At 46.2% G+C, this 15665-nt stretch overlaps 31 non-coding genes across 31 annotated transcripts; all 31 read right to left on the bottom strand.

The window, feature by feature from the left end:
* Positions 1-420: 420 nt before the first annotated feature.
* On the bottom strand, positions 421-502 carry trnal-uag (transfer RNA leucine (anticodon UAG)). Its single transcript has one exon. It is a non-coding gene; the product is annotated as a tRNA-Leu (tRNA).
* A 491-nt stretch (positions 503-993) lies between these two features.
* On the bottom strand, positions 994-1075 carry trnal-uag (transfer RNA leucine (anticodon UAG)). The gene has a single exon. It is a non-coding gene; the product is annotated as a tRNA-Leu (tRNA).
* A 491-nt stretch (positions 1076-1566) lies between these two features.
* On the bottom strand, positions 1567-1648 carry trnal-uag (transfer RNA leucine (anticodon UAG)). Its single transcript has one exon. It is a non-coding gene; the product is annotated as a tRNA-Leu (tRNA).
* A 491-nt stretch (positions 1649-2139) lies between these two features.
* Positions 2140-2221, bottom strand: trnal-uag (transfer RNA leucine (anticodon UAG)). The gene has a single exon. It is a non-coding gene; the product is annotated as a tRNA-Leu (tRNA).
* A 491-nt stretch (positions 2222-2712) lies between these two features.
* On the bottom strand, positions 2713-2795 carry trnal-uag (transfer RNA leucine (anticodon UAG)). Its single transcript has one exon. It is a non-coding gene; the product is annotated as a tRNA-Leu (tRNA).
* A 218-nt stretch (positions 2796-3013) lies between these two features.
* trnal-aag (transfer RNA leucine (anticodon AAG)) lies at positions 3014-3095 on the bottom strand. The gene has a single exon. It is a non-coding gene; the product is annotated as a tRNA-Leu (tRNA).
* A 492-nt stretch (positions 3096-3587) lies between these two features.
* On the bottom strand, positions 3588-3669 carry trnal-uag (transfer RNA leucine (anticodon UAG)). The gene has a single exon. It is a non-coding gene; the product is annotated as a tRNA-Leu (tRNA).
* A 218-nt stretch (positions 3670-3887) lies between these two features.
* On the bottom strand, positions 3888-3969 carry trnal-aag (transfer RNA leucine (anticodon AAG)). Its single transcript has one exon. It is a non-coding gene; the product is annotated as a tRNA-Leu (tRNA).
* A 794-nt stretch (positions 3970-4763) lies between these two features.
* Positions 4764-4845, bottom strand: trnal-aag (transfer RNA leucine (anticodon AAG)). Its single transcript has one exon. It is a non-coding gene; the product is annotated as a tRNA-Leu (tRNA).
* A 492-nt stretch (positions 4846-5337) lies between these two features.
* On the bottom strand, positions 5338-5419 carry trnal-uag (transfer RNA leucine (anticodon UAG)). Its single transcript has one exon. It is a non-coding gene; the product is annotated as a tRNA-Leu (tRNA).
* Positions 5420-5637: 218 nt separating this feature from the next.
* trnal-aag (transfer RNA leucine (anticodon AAG)) lies at positions 5638-5719 on the bottom strand. The gene has a single exon. It is a non-coding gene; the product is annotated as a tRNA-Leu (tRNA).
* A 492-nt stretch (positions 5720-6211) lies between these two features.
* trnal-uag (transfer RNA leucine (anticodon UAG)) lies at positions 6212-6292 on the bottom strand. The gene has a single exon. It is a non-coding gene; the product is annotated as a tRNA-Leu (tRNA).
* A 218-nt stretch (positions 6293-6510) lies between these two features.
* trnal-aag (transfer RNA leucine (anticodon AAG)) lies at positions 6511-6592 on the bottom strand. The gene has a single exon. It is a non-coding gene; the product is annotated as a tRNA-Leu (tRNA).
* A 492-nt stretch (positions 6593-7084) lies between these two features.
* Positions 7085-7166, bottom strand: trnal-uag (transfer RNA leucine (anticodon UAG)). Its single transcript has one exon. It is a non-coding gene; the product is annotated as a tRNA-Leu (tRNA).
* Positions 7167-7384: 218 nt separating this feature from the next.
* Positions 7385-7466, bottom strand: trnal-aag (transfer RNA leucine (anticodon AAG)). The gene has a single exon. It is a non-coding gene; the product is annotated as a tRNA-Leu (tRNA).
* Positions 7467-8260: 794 nt separating this feature from the next.
* On the bottom strand, positions 8261-8342 carry trnal-aag (transfer RNA leucine (anticodon AAG)). Its single transcript has one exon. It is a non-coding gene; the product is annotated as a tRNA-Leu (tRNA).
* A 492-nt stretch (positions 8343-8834) lies between these two features.
* On the bottom strand, positions 8835-8916 carry trnal-uag (transfer RNA leucine (anticodon UAG)). Its single transcript has one exon. It is a non-coding gene; the product is annotated as a tRNA-Leu (tRNA).
* Positions 8917-9134: 218 nt separating this feature from the next.
* trnal-aag (transfer RNA leucine (anticodon AAG)) lies at positions 9135-9216 on the bottom strand. The gene has a single exon. It is a non-coding gene; the product is annotated as a tRNA-Leu (tRNA).
* Positions 9217-10009: 793 nt separating this feature from the next.
* Positions 10010-10091, bottom strand: trnal-aag (transfer RNA leucine (anticodon AAG)). The gene has a single exon. It is a non-coding gene; the product is annotated as a tRNA-Leu (tRNA).
* Positions 10092-10583: 492 nt separating this feature from the next.
* trnal-uag (transfer RNA leucine (anticodon UAG)) lies at positions 10584-10665 on the bottom strand. Its single transcript has one exon. It is a non-coding gene; the product is annotated as a tRNA-Leu (tRNA).
* A 218-nt stretch (positions 10666-10883) lies between these two features.
* On the bottom strand, positions 10884-10965 carry trnal-aag (transfer RNA leucine (anticodon AAG)). Its single transcript has one exon. It is a non-coding gene; the product is annotated as a tRNA-Leu (tRNA).
* Positions 10966-11457: 492 nt separating this feature from the next.
* On the bottom strand, positions 11458-11538 carry trnal-uag (transfer RNA leucine (anticodon UAG)). The gene has a single exon. It is a non-coding gene; the product is annotated as a tRNA-Leu (tRNA).
* A 218-nt stretch (positions 11539-11756) lies between these two features.
* Positions 11757-11838, bottom strand: trnal-aag (transfer RNA leucine (anticodon AAG)). The gene has a single exon. It is a non-coding gene; the product is annotated as a tRNA-Leu (tRNA).
* A 490-nt stretch (positions 11839-12328) lies between these two features.
* Positions 12329-12410, bottom strand: trnal-uag (transfer RNA leucine (anticodon UAG)). Its single transcript has one exon. It is a non-coding gene; the product is annotated as a tRNA-Leu (tRNA).
* A 218-nt stretch (positions 12411-12628) lies between these two features.
* trnal-aag (transfer RNA leucine (anticodon AAG)) lies at positions 12629-12710 on the bottom strand. Its single transcript has one exon. It is a non-coding gene; the product is annotated as a tRNA-Leu (tRNA).
* Positions 12711-13202: 492 nt separating this feature from the next.
* On the bottom strand, positions 13203-13284 carry trnal-uag (transfer RNA leucine (anticodon UAG)). Its single transcript has one exon. It is a non-coding gene; the product is annotated as a tRNA-Leu (tRNA).
* Positions 13285-13502: 218 nt separating this feature from the next.
* trnal-aag (transfer RNA leucine (anticodon AAG)) lies at positions 13503-13584 on the bottom strand. The gene has a single exon. It is a non-coding gene; the product is annotated as a tRNA-Leu (tRNA).
* A 492-nt stretch (positions 13585-14076) lies between these two features.
* trnal-uag (transfer RNA leucine (anticodon UAG)) lies at positions 14077-14158 on the bottom strand. Its single transcript has one exon. It is a non-coding gene; the product is annotated as a tRNA-Leu (tRNA).
* Positions 14159-14650: 492 nt separating this feature from the next.
* Positions 14651-14733, bottom strand: trnal-uag (transfer RNA leucine (anticodon UAG)). Its single transcript has one exon. It is a non-coding gene; the product is annotated as a tRNA-Leu (tRNA).
* Positions 14734-14951: 218 nt separating this feature from the next.
* trnal-aag (transfer RNA leucine (anticodon AAG)) lies at positions 14952-15033 on the bottom strand. The gene has a single exon. It is a non-coding gene; the product is annotated as a tRNA-Leu (tRNA).
* A 492-nt stretch (positions 15034-15525) lies between these two features.
* Positions 15526-15607, bottom strand: trnal-uag (transfer RNA leucine (anticodon UAG)). Its single transcript has one exon. It is a non-coding gene; the product is annotated as a tRNA-Leu (tRNA).
* Positions 15608-15665: the final 58 nt, after the last annotated feature.

Here is a 15665-nt window from a genome sequence, read left to right as displayed (position 1 = left end):
GTCAGTTGACATTCCATGTGCCTTGGAGGAGCTCCTCCACAGATTAAAAGACCTCATAAATGCAGGGGTACACAGTTACACTCCTGTAGGCCTCCCTATCTGCAGATTGCAATTCCATCTCTAATCAAACACACCTGAATCATCTAATTAAAGCCATTGGGCCTTACTCCAAAATGGCAGCTAGCTGTGCTGAAGTTAAACTCAAAATCGTGAGGTAGTTGTCAATTTTCCAAAAAATCTTGAGTCAAATCGGCTGCTTCTATGATTAAAGACTATGTTATTATTAGATTCCAGCTCATTTTTAAACTGAAATTACTACAATTGTAATTTTTGGTTGTCCCTGATTCAACAGGGTGCAGATTTCCTGCTACAGAGTTTTGCAGCACACTTAAGGTGTATTGCCCTCTTTAAAATCAATGCTGGCAGTGGTGGGATTCGAACCCACGCCCCCGAAGAGACTGGAGCCTAAATCCAGCGCCTTAGACCGCTCGGCCACGCTACCATGTGAGAGTGCCTTCCCTGGGCAATTTTCACCTTCTTATTTAATTTAATGTCGCACTTGGCCACAAGTTAGTCAGTTGACATTCCATGTGCCTTGGAGGAGCTCCTCCACAAATTAAAAGACCTCATAAATGCAGGGGTACGCAGTTACACTCCTGGAGGCTTCCCTATCTGCAGATTGCAATTTCATCTCTAATCAAACACACCTGAATCATCTAATCAAAGCCATTGGGCCTTACTCCAAAATGGCAGCTAGCTGTGCTGAAGTTAAACTCAAAATCGTCAGGTAGTTGTCAATTTTCCAAAAAATCTTGAGTCAAATCGGCTGCTTCTATGATTAAAGACTATGTTATTATTAGATTCCAACTCATTTTTAAACTGAAATTACTACAATTGTAATTTTTGGTTGTCCCTGATTCAACAGGGTGCAGATTTCCTGCTACAGAGTTTTGCAGCACACTTAAGGTGTATTGCCCTCTTTAAAATCAATGCTGGCAGTGGTGGGATTCGAACCCACGCCCCCAAAGAGACTGGAGCCTAAATCCAGCGCCTTAGACCGCTCGGCCACGCTGCCATGTGAGAGTGCCTTCCCTGGGCAATTTTCACCTTCTTATTTAATTTAATGTCGCACTTGGCCACAAGTTAGTCAGTTGACATTCCATGTGCCTTGGAGGAGCTCCTCCACAAATTAAAAGACCTCATAAATGCAGGGGTACGCAGTTACACTCCTGGAGGCTTCCCTATCTGCAGATTGCAATTTCATCTCTAATCAAACACACCTGAATCATCTAATCAAAGCCATTGGGCCTTACTCCAAAATGGCAGCTAGCTGTGCTGAAGTTAAACTCAAAATCGTGAGGTAGTTGTCAATTTTCCAAAAAATCTTGAGTCAAATCGGCTGCTTCTATGATTAAAGACTATGTTATTATTAGATTCCAACTCATTTTTAAACTGAAATTACTACAATTGTAATTTTTGGTTGTCCCTGATTCAACAGGGTGCAGATTTCCTGCTACACAGTTTTGCAGCACACTTAAGGTGTATTGCCCTCTTTAAAATCAATGCTGGCAGTGGTGGGATTCGAACCCACGCCCCCGAAGAGACTGGAGCCTAAATCCAGCGCCTTAGACCGCTCGGCCACGCTACCATGTGAGAGTGCCTTCCCTGGGCAATTTTCACCTTCTTATTTAATTTAATGTCGCACTTGGCCACAAGTTAGTCAGTTGACATTCCATGTGCCTTGGAGGAGCTCCTCCACAAATTAAAAGACCTCATAAATGCAGGGGTACGCAGTTACACTCCTGGAGGCTTCCCTATCTGCAGATTGCAATTTCATCTCTAATCAAACACACCTGAATCATCTAATCAAAGCCATTGGGCCTTACTCCAAAATGGCAGCTAGCTGTGCTGAAGTTAAACTCAAAATCGTCAGGTAGTTGTCAATTTTCCAAAAAATCTTGAGTCAAATCGGCTGCTTCTATGATTAAAGACTATGTTATTATTAGATTCCAACTCATTTTTAAACTGAAATTACTACAATTGTAATTTTTGGTTGTCCCTGATTCAACAGGGTGCAGATTTCCTGCTACAGAGTTTTGCAGCACACTTAAGGTGTATTGCCCTCTTTAAAATCAATGCTGGCAGTGGTGGGATTCGAACCCACGCCCCCGAAGAGACTGGAGCCTAAATCCAGCGCCTTAGACCGCTCGGCCACGCTACCATGTGAGAGTGCCTTCCCTGGGCAATTTTCACCTTCTTATTTAATTTAATGTCGCACTTGGCCACAAGTTAGTCAGTTGACATTCCATGTGCCTTGGAGGAGCTCCTCCACAAATTAAAAGACCTCATAAATGCAGGGGTACGCAGTTACACTCCTGGAGGCTTCCCTATCTGCAGATTGCAATTTCATCTCTAATCAAACACACCTGAATCATCTAATCAAAGCCATTGGGCCTTACTCCAAAATGGCAGCTAGCTGTGCTGAAGTTAAACTCAAAATCGTGAGGTAGTTGTCAATTTTCCAAAAAATCTTGAGTCAAATCGGCTGCTTCTATGATTAAAGACTATGTTATTATTAGATTCCAACTCATTTTTAAACTGAAATTACTACAATTGTAATTTTTGGTTGTCCCTGATTCAACAGGGTGCAGATTTCCTGCTACACAGTTTTGCAGCACACTTAAGGTGTATTGCCCTCTTTAAAATCAATGCTGGCAGTGTTGGGATTTCGAACCCACGCCCCCGAAGAGACTGGAGCCTAAATCCAGCGCCTTAGACCCCTCGGCCACACTACCCCACTGCTGTTTCTTTCGGGGGCCTTTTTCTGCCCATTTTTCTAGAATAGGAGAAAATGTTGGGTGCGGACCTTCATTGTGAGGCCCTGAAGCCTGTCGAGTAAGGCTCAGGAAAGCAAAAGTGGCTGGTTTTGGAAGAGACTGGGAGCATGCAGTGTCACTTCTCCAGTCGTCTTGCTCAGGCATAGCAGCCACAAGAGCCTTCCAAAAGTGTTCCTTGGCAGCGGTGGGATTCGAACCCACGCCCCCGAGGAGACTGGAGCCTTAATCCATTGCCTTAGACCGCTCGGCCACGCTACCATGCGAGAGTACCTTCCCTGGGCCATTTTCGCCTTCTTATTTTAATTTAATGTCGCACTTGGCCACACGTCAGTCAGTTGACATTCCATGTGCCTTGGAGGAGCTCCTCCACAGATTAAAAGACCTCATAAATGCAGGGGTACGCAGTTACACTCCTGGAGGCCTCCCTATCTGCAGATTGCAATGCCATCTCTAATCAAACACACCTGAATCATCTAATCAAAGCCATTGGGCCTTACTCCAAAATGGCAGCTAGCTGTGCTGAAGTTAAACTCAAAATCGTCAGGTAGTTGTCAATTTTCCAAAAAATCTTGAGTCAAATCGGCTGCTTCAATGATTAAAGACTATGTTATTATTAGATTCCAACTCATTTTTAAACTGAAATTACTACAATTGTAATTTTTGGTTGTCCCTGATTCAACAGGGTGCAGATTTCCTGCTACACAGTTTTTCAGCACACTTAAGGTGTATTGCCCTCTTTAAAATCAATGCTGGCAGTGGTGGGATTCGAACCCACGCCCCCGAAGAGACTGGAGCCTAAATCCAGCGCCTTAGACCCCTCGGCCACACTACCCCACTACTGTTTCTTTCGGGGGCCTTTTTCTGCCCATTTTTCTAGAATAGGAGAATATGTTGGGTGCGGACCTTCATTGTGAGGCCCTGAAGCCTGTCGAGTAAGGCTCAGGAAAGCAAAAGTGGCTGGTTTTGGAAGAGACTGGGAGCATGCAGTGTCATTTCTCCAGTCGTCTTGCTCAGGCATAGCAGCCACAAGAGCCTTCCAAAAGTGTTCCTTGGCAGCGGTGGGATTCGAACCCACGCCCCCGAAGAGACTGGAGCCTTAATCCAGCGCCTTAGACCGCTCGGCCACGATACCATGCGAGAGTGCCTCTTGCTGGGCCATTTTCGCCTTCTTATTTTAATTTGATGTCGCACTTGGCCACAAGTCAGTCAGTTGACATTCCACGTGCCTTGGAGGACCTCCTCCACAGATTAATAGACCTCATAAATGCAGGGGTACGCAGTTACACTCCTGGAGGCCTCCCTATCTGCAGATTGCAATTCCATCTCTAATCAAACACACCTGAATCATCTAATCAAAGCCATTGGGCCTTACTCCAAAATGGCAGTTAGCTGTGCTGAAGTTAAACTCAAAATCGTCAGGTAGTTGTCAATTTTCCAAAAAATCTTGAGTCAAATCGGCTGCTTCTATGATTAAAGACTATGTTATTATTAGATTCCAACTCATTTTTAAACTGAAATTACTACAATTGTAATTTTTGGTTGTCCCTGATTCAACAGGGTGCAGATTTCCTGCTACACAGTTTTGCAGCACACTTAAGGTGTATTGCCCTCTTTAAAATCAATGCTGGCAGTGGTGGGATTTCGAACCCACGCCCCCGAAGAGACTGGAGCCTAAATCCAGGGCCTTAGACCCCTCGGCCACGCTACCCCACTGCTGTTTCTTTCGGGGGCCTTTTTCTGCCCATTTTTCTAGAATAGGAGAAAATGTTGGGTGCGGACCTTCATTGTGAGGCCCTGAAGCCTGTCGAGTAAGGCTCAGGAAAGCAAAAGTGGCTGGTTTTGGAAGAGACTGGGAGCATGCAGTGTCACTTCTCCAGTCGTCATGCTCAGGCATAGCAGCCACAAGAGCCTTCCAAAAGTGTTCCTTGGCAGCGGTGGGATTCGAACCCACGCCCCCGAAGAGACTGGAGCCTTAATCCAGCGCCTTAGACCGCTCGGCCACGCTACCATGCGAGAGTGCCTTCCCTGGGCCATTTTCGCCTTCTTATTTTAATTTAATGTCGCACTTGGTCACAAGTCAGTCAGTTGACATTCCATGTGCCTTGGAGGAGCTCCTCCACAAATTAAAAGATCTCATAAATGCAGGGGTACGCAGTTACACTCCTGGAGGCCTCCCTATCTGCAGATTGCAATTCCATCTCTAATCAAACACACCTGAATCATCTAATCAAAGCCATTGGGCCTTACTCCAAAATGGCAGCTAGCTGTGCTGAAGTTAAACTCAAAATCGTGAGGTAGTTGTCAATTTTCCAAAAAATCTTGAGTCAAATCGGCTGCTTCTATGATTAAAGACTATGTTATTATTAGATTCCAACTCATTTTTAAACTGAAATTACTACAATTGTAATTTTTGGTTGTCCCTGACTCAACAGGGTGCAGATTTCCTGCTACACAGTTTTGCAGCACACTTAAGGTGTATTGCCCTCTTTAAAATCAATGCTGGCAGTGGTGGGATTCGAACCCATGCCCCCGAAGAGACTGGAGCCTAAATCCAGCGCCTTAGACCCCTCGGCCACACTACCCCACTGCTGTTTCTTTCGGGGGCCTTTTTCTGCCCATTTTTCTAGAATAGGAGAAAATGTTGTGTGCGGACCTTCATTGTGAGGCCCTGAAGCCTGTCGAGTAAGGCTCAGGAAAGCAAAAGTGGCTGGTTTTGGAAGAGACTGGGAGCATGCAGTGTCACTTCTCCAGTCGTCATGCTCAGGCATAGCAGCCACAAGAGCCTTCCAAAAGCGTTCTTTGGCAGCAGTGGGATTCGAACCCACGCCCCCGAGGAGACTGGAGCCTTAATCCAGCGCCTTAGACCGCTCGGCCACGCTACCATGCGAGAGTACCTTCCCTGGGCCCTTTTCGCCTTCTTATTTTAATTTAATGTCGCACTTGGCCACAAGTCAGTCAGTTGACATTCCATGTGCCTTGGAGGAGCTCCTCCACAGATTAAAAGACCTCATAAATGCAGGGGTACGCAGTTACACTCCTGGAGGCCTCCCTATCTGCAGATTGCAATTCCATCTCTAATCAAACACACCTGAATCATCTAATCAAAGCCATTGGGCCTTACTCCAAAATGCCAGCTAGCTGTGATGAAGTTAAACTCAAAATTGTCAGGTAGTTGTCAATTTTCCAAAAAATCTTGAGTCAAATCGGCTGCTTCAATGATTAAAGACTATGTTATTATTAGATTCCAACTCATTTTTAAACTGAAATTACTACAATTGTAATTTTTGGTTGTCCCTGATTCAACAGGGTGCAGATTTCCTGCTACACAGTTTTGCAGCACACTTAAGGTGTATTGCCCTCTTTAAAATCAATGCTGGCAGTGGTGGGATTCGAACCCACGCCACCGAAGAGACTGGAGCCTAAATCCAGCGCCTTAGACCCTCGGCCACACTACCCCACTGCTGTTTCTTTCGGGGGCCTTTTTCTGCCCATTTTTCTAGAATAGGAGAAAATGTTGGGTGCGGACCTTCATTGTGAGGCCCTGAAGCCTGTCGAGTAAGGCTCAGGAAAGCAAAAGTGGCTGGTTTTGGAAGAGACTGGGAGCATGCAGTGTCACTTCTCCAGTCGTCTTGCTCAGGCATAGCAGCCACAAGAGCCTTCCAAAAGTGTTCCTTGGCAGCGGTGGGATTCGAACCCACGCCCCCGAGGAGACTGGAGCCTTAATCCAGCGCCTTAGACCGCTCGGCCACGCTACCATGCAAGAGTACCTTCCCTGGGCCATTTTCCCCTTCTTATTTTATTTTAATGTCACACTTGGCCACAAGTCAGTCAGTTGACATTCCATGTGCCTTGGAGGAGCTCCTCCACAGATTAAAAGACCTCATAAATGCAGGGGTACGCAGTTACACTCCTGGAGGCCTCCCTATCTGCAGATTGCATTTCCATCTCTAATCAAACACACCTGAATCATCTAATCAAAGCCATTGGGCCTTACTCCAAAATGGCAGCTAGCTGTGCTGAAGTTAAACTCAAAATCGTCAGGTAGTTGTCAATTTTCCAAAAAATCTTGAGTCAAATCGGCTGCTTCAATGATTAAAGACTATGTTATTATTAGATTCCAACTCATTTTTAAACTGAAATTACTACAATTGTAATTTTTGGTTGTCCCTGATTCAACAGGGTGCAGATTTCCTGCTACACAGTTTTGCAGCACACTTAAGGTGTATTGCCCTCTTTAAAATCAATGCTGGCAGTGGTGGGATTCGAACCCACGCCCCCAAAGAGACTGGAGCCTAAATCCAGCGCCTTAGACCCCTCGGCCACACTACCCCACTACTGTTTTTTTCGGGGGCCTTTTTCTGCCCATTTTTCTAGAATAGGAGAATATGTTGGGTGCGGACCTTCATTGTGAGGTCCTGAAGCCTGTCGAGTAAGGCTCAGGAAAGCAAAAGTGGCTGGTTTTGGAAGAGACTGGGAGCATGCAGTGTCATTTCTCCAGTCGTCTTGCTCAGGCATAGCAGCCACAAGAGCCTTCCAAAAGTGTTCCTTGGCAGCGGTGGGATTCGAACCCACGCCCCCGAAGAGACTGGAGCCTTAATCCAGCGCCTTAGACCGCTCGGCCACGCTACCATGCGAGAGAGCCTTCCCTGGGCCATTTTCGCCTTCTTATTTTAATTTAATGTCGCACTTGGCCACAAGTCAGTCAGTTGACATTCCACGTGCCTTGGAGGACCTCCTCCACAGATTAATAGACCTCATAAATGCAGGGGTACGCAGTTACACTCCTGGAGGCCTCCCTATCTGCAGATTGCAATTCCATCTCTAATCAAACACACCTGAATCATCTAATCAAAGCCATTGGGCCTTACTCCAAAATGGCAGCTAGCTGTGCTGAAGTTAAACTCAAAATCGTGAGGTAGTTGTCAATTTTCCAAAAAATCTTGAGTCAAATCGGCTGCTTCTATGATTAAAGACTATGTTATTATTAGATTCCAACTCATTTTTAAACTGAAATTACTACAATTGTAATTTTTGGTTGTCCCTGATTCAACAGGGTGCAGATTTCCTGCTACACAGTTTTGCAGCACACTTAAGGTGTATTGCCCTCTTTAAAATCAATGCTGGCAGTGGTGGGATTTCGAACCCACGCCCCCGAAGAGACTGGAGCCTAAATCCAGGGCCTTAGACCCCTCGGCCACGCTACCCCACTGCTGTTTCTTTCGGGAGCCTTTTTCTGCCCATTTTTCAAGAATAGGAGAAAATGTTGGGTGCGGACCTTCATTGTGAGGCCCTGAAGCCTGTCGAGTAAGGCTCAGAAAAAGCAAAAGTGGCTGGTTTTGGAAGAGACTGGGAGCATGCAGTGTCACTTCTCCAGTCGTCATGCTCAGGCATAGCAGCCACAAGAGCCTTCCAAAAGTGTTCCTTGGCAGCGGTGGGATTCGAACCCACGCCCCCGAAGAGACTGGAGCCTTAATCCAGCGCCTTAGACCGCTCGGCCACGCTACCATGCAAGAGTGCCTTCCCTGGGCCATTTTCGCCTTCTTATTTTAATTTAATGTCGCACTTGGCCACAAGTCAGTCAGTTGACATTCCATGTGCCTTGGAGGAGCTCCTCCACAAATTAAAAGATCTCATAAATGCAGGGGTACGCAGTTACACTCCTGGAGGCCTCCCTATCTGCAGATTGCAATTCCATCTCTAATCAAACACACCTGAATCATCTAATCAAAGCCATTGGGCCTTACTCCAAAATGGCAGCTAGCTGTGCTGAAGTTAAACTCAAAATCGTGAGGTAGTTGTCAATTTTCCAAAAAATCTTGAGTCAAATCGGCTGCTTCTATGATTAAAGACTATGTTATTATTAGATTCCAACTCATTTTTAAACTGAAATTACTACAATTGTAATTTTTGGTTGTCCCTGATTCAACAGGGTGCAGATTTCCTGCTACACAGTTTTGCAGCACACTTAAGGTGTATTGCCCTCTTTAAAATCAATGCTGGCAGTGGTGGGATTCGAACCCACGCCCCCGAAGAGACTGGAGCCTAAATCCAGCGCCTTAGACCCCTCGGCCACACTACCCCACTGCTGTTTCTTTCGGGGGCCTTTTTCTGCCCATTTTTCTAGAATAGGAGAAAATGTTGTGTGCGGACCTTCATTGTGAGGCCCTGAAGCCTGTCGAGTAAGGCTCAGGAAAGCAAAAGTGGCTGGTTTTGGAAGAGACTGGGAGCATGCAGTGTCACTTCTCCAGTCGTCATGCTCAGGCATAGCAGCCACAAGAGCCTTCCAAAAGCGTTCTTTGGCAGCAGTGGGATTCGAACCCACGCCCCCGAGGAGACTGGAGCCTTAATCCAGCGCCTTAGACCGCTCGGCCACGCTACCATGCGAGAGTACCTTCCCTGGGCCATTTTCGCCTTCTTATTTTAATTTAATGTCGCACTTGGCCACAAGTCAGTCAGTTGACATTCCATGTGCCTTGGAGGAGCTCCTCCACAGATTAAAAGACCTCATAAATGCAGGGGTACGCAGTTACACTCCTGGAGGCCTCCCTATCTGCAGATTGCAATTCCATCTCTAATCAAACACACCTGAATCATCTAATCAAAGCCATTGGGCCTTACTCCAAAATGGCAGCTAGCTGTGCTGAAGTTAAACTCAAAATCGTCAGGTAGTTGTCAATTTTCCAAAAAATCTTGAGTCAAATCGGCTGCTTCAATGATTAAAGACTATGTTATTATTAGATTCCAACTCATTTTTAAACTGAAATTACTACAATTGTAATTTTTGGTTGTCCCTGATTCAACAGGGTGCAGATTTCCTGCTACACAGTTTTGCAGCACACTTAAGGTGTATTGCCCTCTTTAAAATCAATGCTGGCAGTGGTGGGATTTCGAACCCACACCCCCGAAGAGACAGGAGCCTAAATCCAGGGCCTTAGACCCCTCGGCCACGCTACCCCACTGCTGTTTCTTTCGGGGGCCTTTTTCTGCCCATTTTTCTAGAATAGGAGAAAATGTTGGGTGCGGACCTTCATTGTGAGGCCCTGAAGCCTGTCGAGTAAGGCTCAGGAAAGCAAAAGTGGCTGGTTTTGGAAGAGACTGGGAGCATGCAGTGTCACTTCTCCAGTCGTCATGCTCAGGCATAGCAGCCACAAGAGCCTTCCAAAAGTGTTCCTTGGCAGCGGTGGGATTCGAACCCACGCCCCCGAAGAGACTGGAGCCTTAATCCAGCGCCTTAGACCGCTCGGCCACGCTACCATGCGAGAGTGCCTTCCCTGGGCCATTTTCGCCTTCTTATTTTAATTTAATGTCGCACTTGGCCACAAGTCAGTCAGTTGACATTCCATGTGCCTTGGAGGAGCTCCTCCACAAATTAAAAGATCTCATAAATGCAGGGGTACGCAGTTACACTCCTGGAGGCCTCCCTATCTGCAGATTGCAATTCCATCTCTAATCAAACACACCTGAATCATCTAATCAAAGCCATTGGGCCTTACTCCAAAATGGCAGCTAGCTGTGCTGAAGTTAAACTCAAAATCGTGAGGTAGTTGTCAATTTTCCAAAAAATCTTGAGTCAAATCGGCTGCTTCTATGATTAAAGACTATGTTATTATTTGATTCCAACTCATTTTTAAACTGAAATTACTACAATTGTAATGTTTGGTTGTCCCTGATTCAACAGGGTGCAGATTTCCTGCTACACAGTTTTGCAGCACACTTAAGGTGTATTGCCCTCTTTAAAATCAATGCTGGCAGTGGTGGGATTCGAACCCACACCCCCGAAGAGACTGGAGCCTAAATCCAGCGCCTTAGACCCCTCGGCCACACTACCCCACTGCTGTTTCTTTCGGGGGCCTTTTTCTGCCCATTTTTCTAGAATAGGAGAAAATGTTGGGTGCGGACCTTCATTGTGAGGCCCTGAAGCCTGTCGAGTAAGGCTCAGGAAAGCAAAAGTGGCTGGTTTTGGAAGAGACTGGGAGCATGCAGTGTCACTTCTCCAGTCGTCATGCTCAGGCATAGCAGCCACAAGAGCCTTCCAAAAGCGTTCTTTGGCAGCAGTGGGATTCGAACCCACGCCCCAGAGGAGACTGGAGCCTTAATCCAGCGCCTTAGACCGCTCGGCCACGCTACCATGCGAGAGTACCTTCCCTGGGCCATTTTCGCCTTCTTATTTTAATTTAATGTCGCACTTGGCCACAAGTCAGTCAGTTGACATTCCATGTGCCTTGGAGGAGCTCCTCCACAGATTAAAAGACCTCATAAATGCAGGGGTACGCAGTTACACTCCTGGAGGCCTCCCTATCTGCAGATTGCAATTCCATCTCTAATCAAACACACCTGAATCATCTAATCAAAGCCATTGGGCCTTACTCCAAAATGGCAGCTAGCTGTGATGAAGTTAAACTCAAAATCGTCAGGTAGTTGTCAATTTTCCAAAAAATCTTGAGTCAAATCGGCTGCTTCAATGATTAAAGACTATGTTATTATTAGATTCCAACTCATTTTTAAACTGAAATTACTACAATTGTAATTTTTGGTTGTCCCTGATTCAACAGGGTGCAGATTTCCTGCTACACAGTTTTGCAGCACACTTAAGGTGTATTGCCCTCTTTAAAATCAATGCTGGCAGTGGTGGGATTCGAACCCACGCCCCCGAAGAGACTGGAGCCTAAATCCAGCGCCTTAGACCCTCGGCCACACTACCCCACTGCTGTTTCTTTCGGGGGCCTTTTTCTGCCCATTTTTCTAGAATAGGAGAAAATGTTGGGTGCGGACCTTCATTGTGAGGCCCTGAAGCCTGTCGAGTAAGGCTCAGGAAAGCAAAAGTGGCTGGTTTTGGAAGAGACTGGGAGCATAGAGTGTCATTTCTCCAGTCGTCTTGCTCAGGCATAGCAGCCACAAGAGCCTTCCAAAAGTGTTCCTTGGCAGCGGTGGGATTCGAACCCACGCCCCCAAGGAGACTGGTGCCTTAATCCAGCGCCTTAGACCGCTCGGCCACGCTACCATGCGAGAGTACTTTCCCTGGGCCATTTTCGCCTTCTTATTTTAATTTAATGTCGCACTTGGCCACAAGTCAGTCAGTTGACATTCCATGTGCCTTGGAGGAGCTCCTCCACAGATTAAAAGACCTCATAAATGCAGGGGTACGCAGTTACACTCCTGGAGGCCTCCCTATCTGCAGATTGCAATTCCATCTCTAATCAAACACACCTGAATCATCTAATCAAAGCCATTGGGCCTTACTCCAAAATGGCAGCTAGCTGTGCTGAAGTTAAACTCAAAATCGTCAGGTAGTTGTCAATTTTCCAAAAAATCTTGAGTCAAATCGGCTGCTTCAATGATAAAAGACTGTTATTATTAGATTCCAACTCATTTTTAAACTGAAATTACTACAATTGTAATTTTTGGTTGTCCCTGATTCAACAGGGTGCAGATTTCCTGCTACACAGTTTTGCAGCACACTTAAGGTGTATTGCCCTCTTTAAAATCAATGCTGGCAGTGGTGGGATTCGAACCCACGCCCCCGAAGAGACTGGAGCCTAAATCCAGCGCCTTAGACCCCTCGGCCACACTACCCCACTACTGTTTCTTTCGGGGGCCTTTTTCTGCCCATTTTTCTAGAATAGGAGAATATGTTGGGTGCGGACCTTCATTGTGAGGCCCTGAAGCCTGTCGAGTAAGGCTCAGGAAAGCAAAAGTGGCTGGTTTTGGAAGAGACTGGGAGCATGCAGTGTCATTTCTCCAGTCGTCATGCTCAGGCATAGCAGCCACAAGAGCCTTCCAAAAGTGTTCCTTGGCAGCGGTGGGATTCGAACCCACGCCCCCGAAGAGACTGGAGCCTTAATCCAGCCCCTTAGACCGCTCGGCCACGCTACCATGCGAGAGTGCCTTCCCTGGGCCATTTTCGCCTTCTTATTTTAATTTAATGTCGCACTTGGCCACAAGTCAGTCAGTTGACATTCCATGTGCCTTGGAGGAGCTCCTCCACAAATTAAAAGATCTCATAAATGCAGGGGTACGCAGTTACACTCCTGGAGGCCTCCCTATCTGCAGATTGCAATTCCATCTCTAATCAAACACACCTGAATAATCTAATCAAAGCCATTGGGCCTTACTCCAAAATGGCAGCTAGCTGTGCTGAAGTTAAACTCAAAATCGTGAGGTAGTTGTCAATTTTCCAAAAAATCTTGAGTCAAATCGGCTGCTTCTATGATTAAAGACTATGTTATTATTAGATTCCAACTCATTTTTAAACTGAAATTAGTACAATTGTAATTTTTGGTTGTCCCTGATTCAACAGGGTGCAGATTTCCTGCTACACAGTTTTGCAGCACACTTAAGGTGTATTGCCCTCTTTAAAATCAATGCTGGCAGTGGTGGGATTCGAACCCACGCCCCCGAAGAGACTGGAGCCTAAATCCAGCGCCTTAGACCCCTCGGCCACACTACCCCACTGCTGTTTCTTTCGGGGGCCTTTTTCTGCCCATTTTTCTAGAATAGGAGAAAATGTTGTGTGCGGACCTTCATTGTGAGGCCCTGAAGCCTGTCGAGTAAGGCTCAGGAAAGCAAAAGTGGCTGGTTTTGGAAGAGACTGGGAGCATGCAGTGTCACTTCTCCAGTCGTCATGCTCAGGCATAGCAGCCACAAGAGCCTTCCAAAAGCGTTCTTTGGCAGCAGTGGGATTCGAACCCACGCCCCCGAGGAGACTGGAGCCTTAATCCAGCGCCTTAGACCGCTCGGCCACGCTACCATGCGAGAGTACCTTCCCTGGGCCATTTTCGCCTTCTTATTTTAATTTAATGTCGCACTTGGCCACAAGTCAGTCAGTTGACATTCCATGTGCCTTGGAGGAGCTCCTCCACAGATTAAAAGACCTCATAAATGCAGGGGTACGCAGTTACACTCCTGGAGGCCTCCCTATCTGCAGATTGCAATTCCATCTCTAATCAAACACACCTGAATCATCTAATCAAAGCCATTGGGCCTTACTCCAAAATGGCAGCTAGCTGTGATGAAGTTAAACTCAAAATCGTCAGGTAGTTGTCAATTTTCCAAAAAATCTTGAGTCAAATCGGCTGCTTCAATGATTAAAGACTATGTTATTATTAGATTCCAACTCATTTTTAAACTGAAATTACTACAATTGTAATTTTTGGTTGTCCCTGATTCAACAGGGTGCAGATTTCCTGCTACACAGTTTTGCAGCACACTTAAGGTGTATTGCCCTCTTTAAAATCAATGCTGGCAGTGGTGGGATTCGAACCCACGCCCCCGAAGAGACTGGAGCCTAAAACCAGCGCTTTAGACCGCTCGGCCACGCTACCATGTGAGAGTGCCTTCCCTGGGCAATTTTCACCTTCTTATTTTAATTTAATGTCGCACTTGGCCACAAGTTAGTCAGTTGACATTCCATGTGCCTTGGAGGAGCTCCTCCACAGATTAAAAGACCTCATAAATGCAGGGGTACGCAGTTACACTCCTGGAGGCTTCCCTATCTGCAGATTGCAATTTCATCTCTAATCAAACACACCTGAATCATCTAATCAAAGCCATTGGGCCTTACTCCAAAATGGCAGCTAGCTGTGCTGAAGTTAAACTCAAAATCGTGAGGTAGTTGTCAATTTTCCAAAAAATCTTGAGTCAAATCGGCTGCTTCTATGATTAAAGACTATGTTATTATTAGATTCCAACTCATTTTTAAACTGAAATTACTACAATTGTAATTTTTGGTTGTCCCTGATTCAACAGGGTGCAGATTTCCTGCTACACAGTTTTGCAGCACACTTAAGGTGTATTGCCCTCTTTAAAATCAATGCTGGCAGTGGTGGGATTTCGAACCCACGCCCCCGAAGAGACTGGAGCCTAAATCCAGCGCCTTAGACCCCTCGGCCACACTACCCCACTGCTGTTTCTTTCGGGGGCCTTTTTCTGCCCATTTTTCTAGAATAGGAGAAAATGTTGGGTGCGGACCTTCATTGTGAGGCCCTGAAGCCTGTCGAGTAAGGCTCAGGAAAGCAAAAGTGGCTGGTTTTGGAAGAGACTGGGAGCATGCAGTGTCACTTCTCCAGTCGTCATGCTCAGGCATAGCAGCCACAAGAGCCTTCCAAAAGCGTTCTTTGGCAGCAGTGGGATTCAAACCCACGCCCCCGAGGAGACTGGAGCCTTAATCCAGCGCCTTAGACCGCTCGGCCACACTACCATGCGAGAGTACCTTCCCTGGGCCATTTTCACTTTCTTATTTTAATTTAATGTCGCACATGGCCACAAGTCAGTCAGTTGACATTCCATGTGCCTTGGAGGAGCTCCTCCACAGATTAAAAGACCTCATAAATGCAGGGGTACGCAGTTACACTCCTGGAGGCCTCCCTATCTGCAGATTGCAATTCCATCTCTAATCAAACACACCTGAATCATCTAATCAAAGTCATTGGGCCTTACTCCAAAATGGCATCTAGCTGTGCTGAAGTTAAACTCAAAATCGTCAGGTAGTTGTCAATTTTCCAAAAAATCTTGAGTCAAATCGGCTGCTTCAATGATTAAAGACTATGTTATTATTAGATTCCAACTCATTTTTAAACTGAAATTACTACAATTGTAATTTTTGGTTGTCCCTGATTCAACAGGGTGCAGATTTCCTGCTACACAGTTTTGCAGCACACTTAAGGTGTATTGCCCTCTTTAAAATCAATGCTGGCAGTGGTGGGATTCGAACCCACGCCCCCGAAGAGACTGGAGCCTAAAACCAGCGCCTTAGACCGCTCGGCCACGCTACCATGCGAGAGTACCTTCCCTGGGCCATTTTCACTTTCTTATTTTAATTTAATGTCGCAC

This window comes from Pseudorasbora parva, chromosome 21 (genome assembly GCF_024679245.1).
Source record: "Pseudorasbora parva isolate DD20220531a chromosome 21, ASM2467924v1, whole genome shotgun sequence".
Lineage (NCBI taxonomy): Eukaryota > Metazoa > Chordata > Actinopteri > Cypriniformes > Gobionidae > Pseudorasbora > Pseudorasbora parva.
The sequence above is the reverse complement of the archived record's forward strand: the minus strand, read 5'-3'. Positions and strand labels throughout refer to the sequence as shown.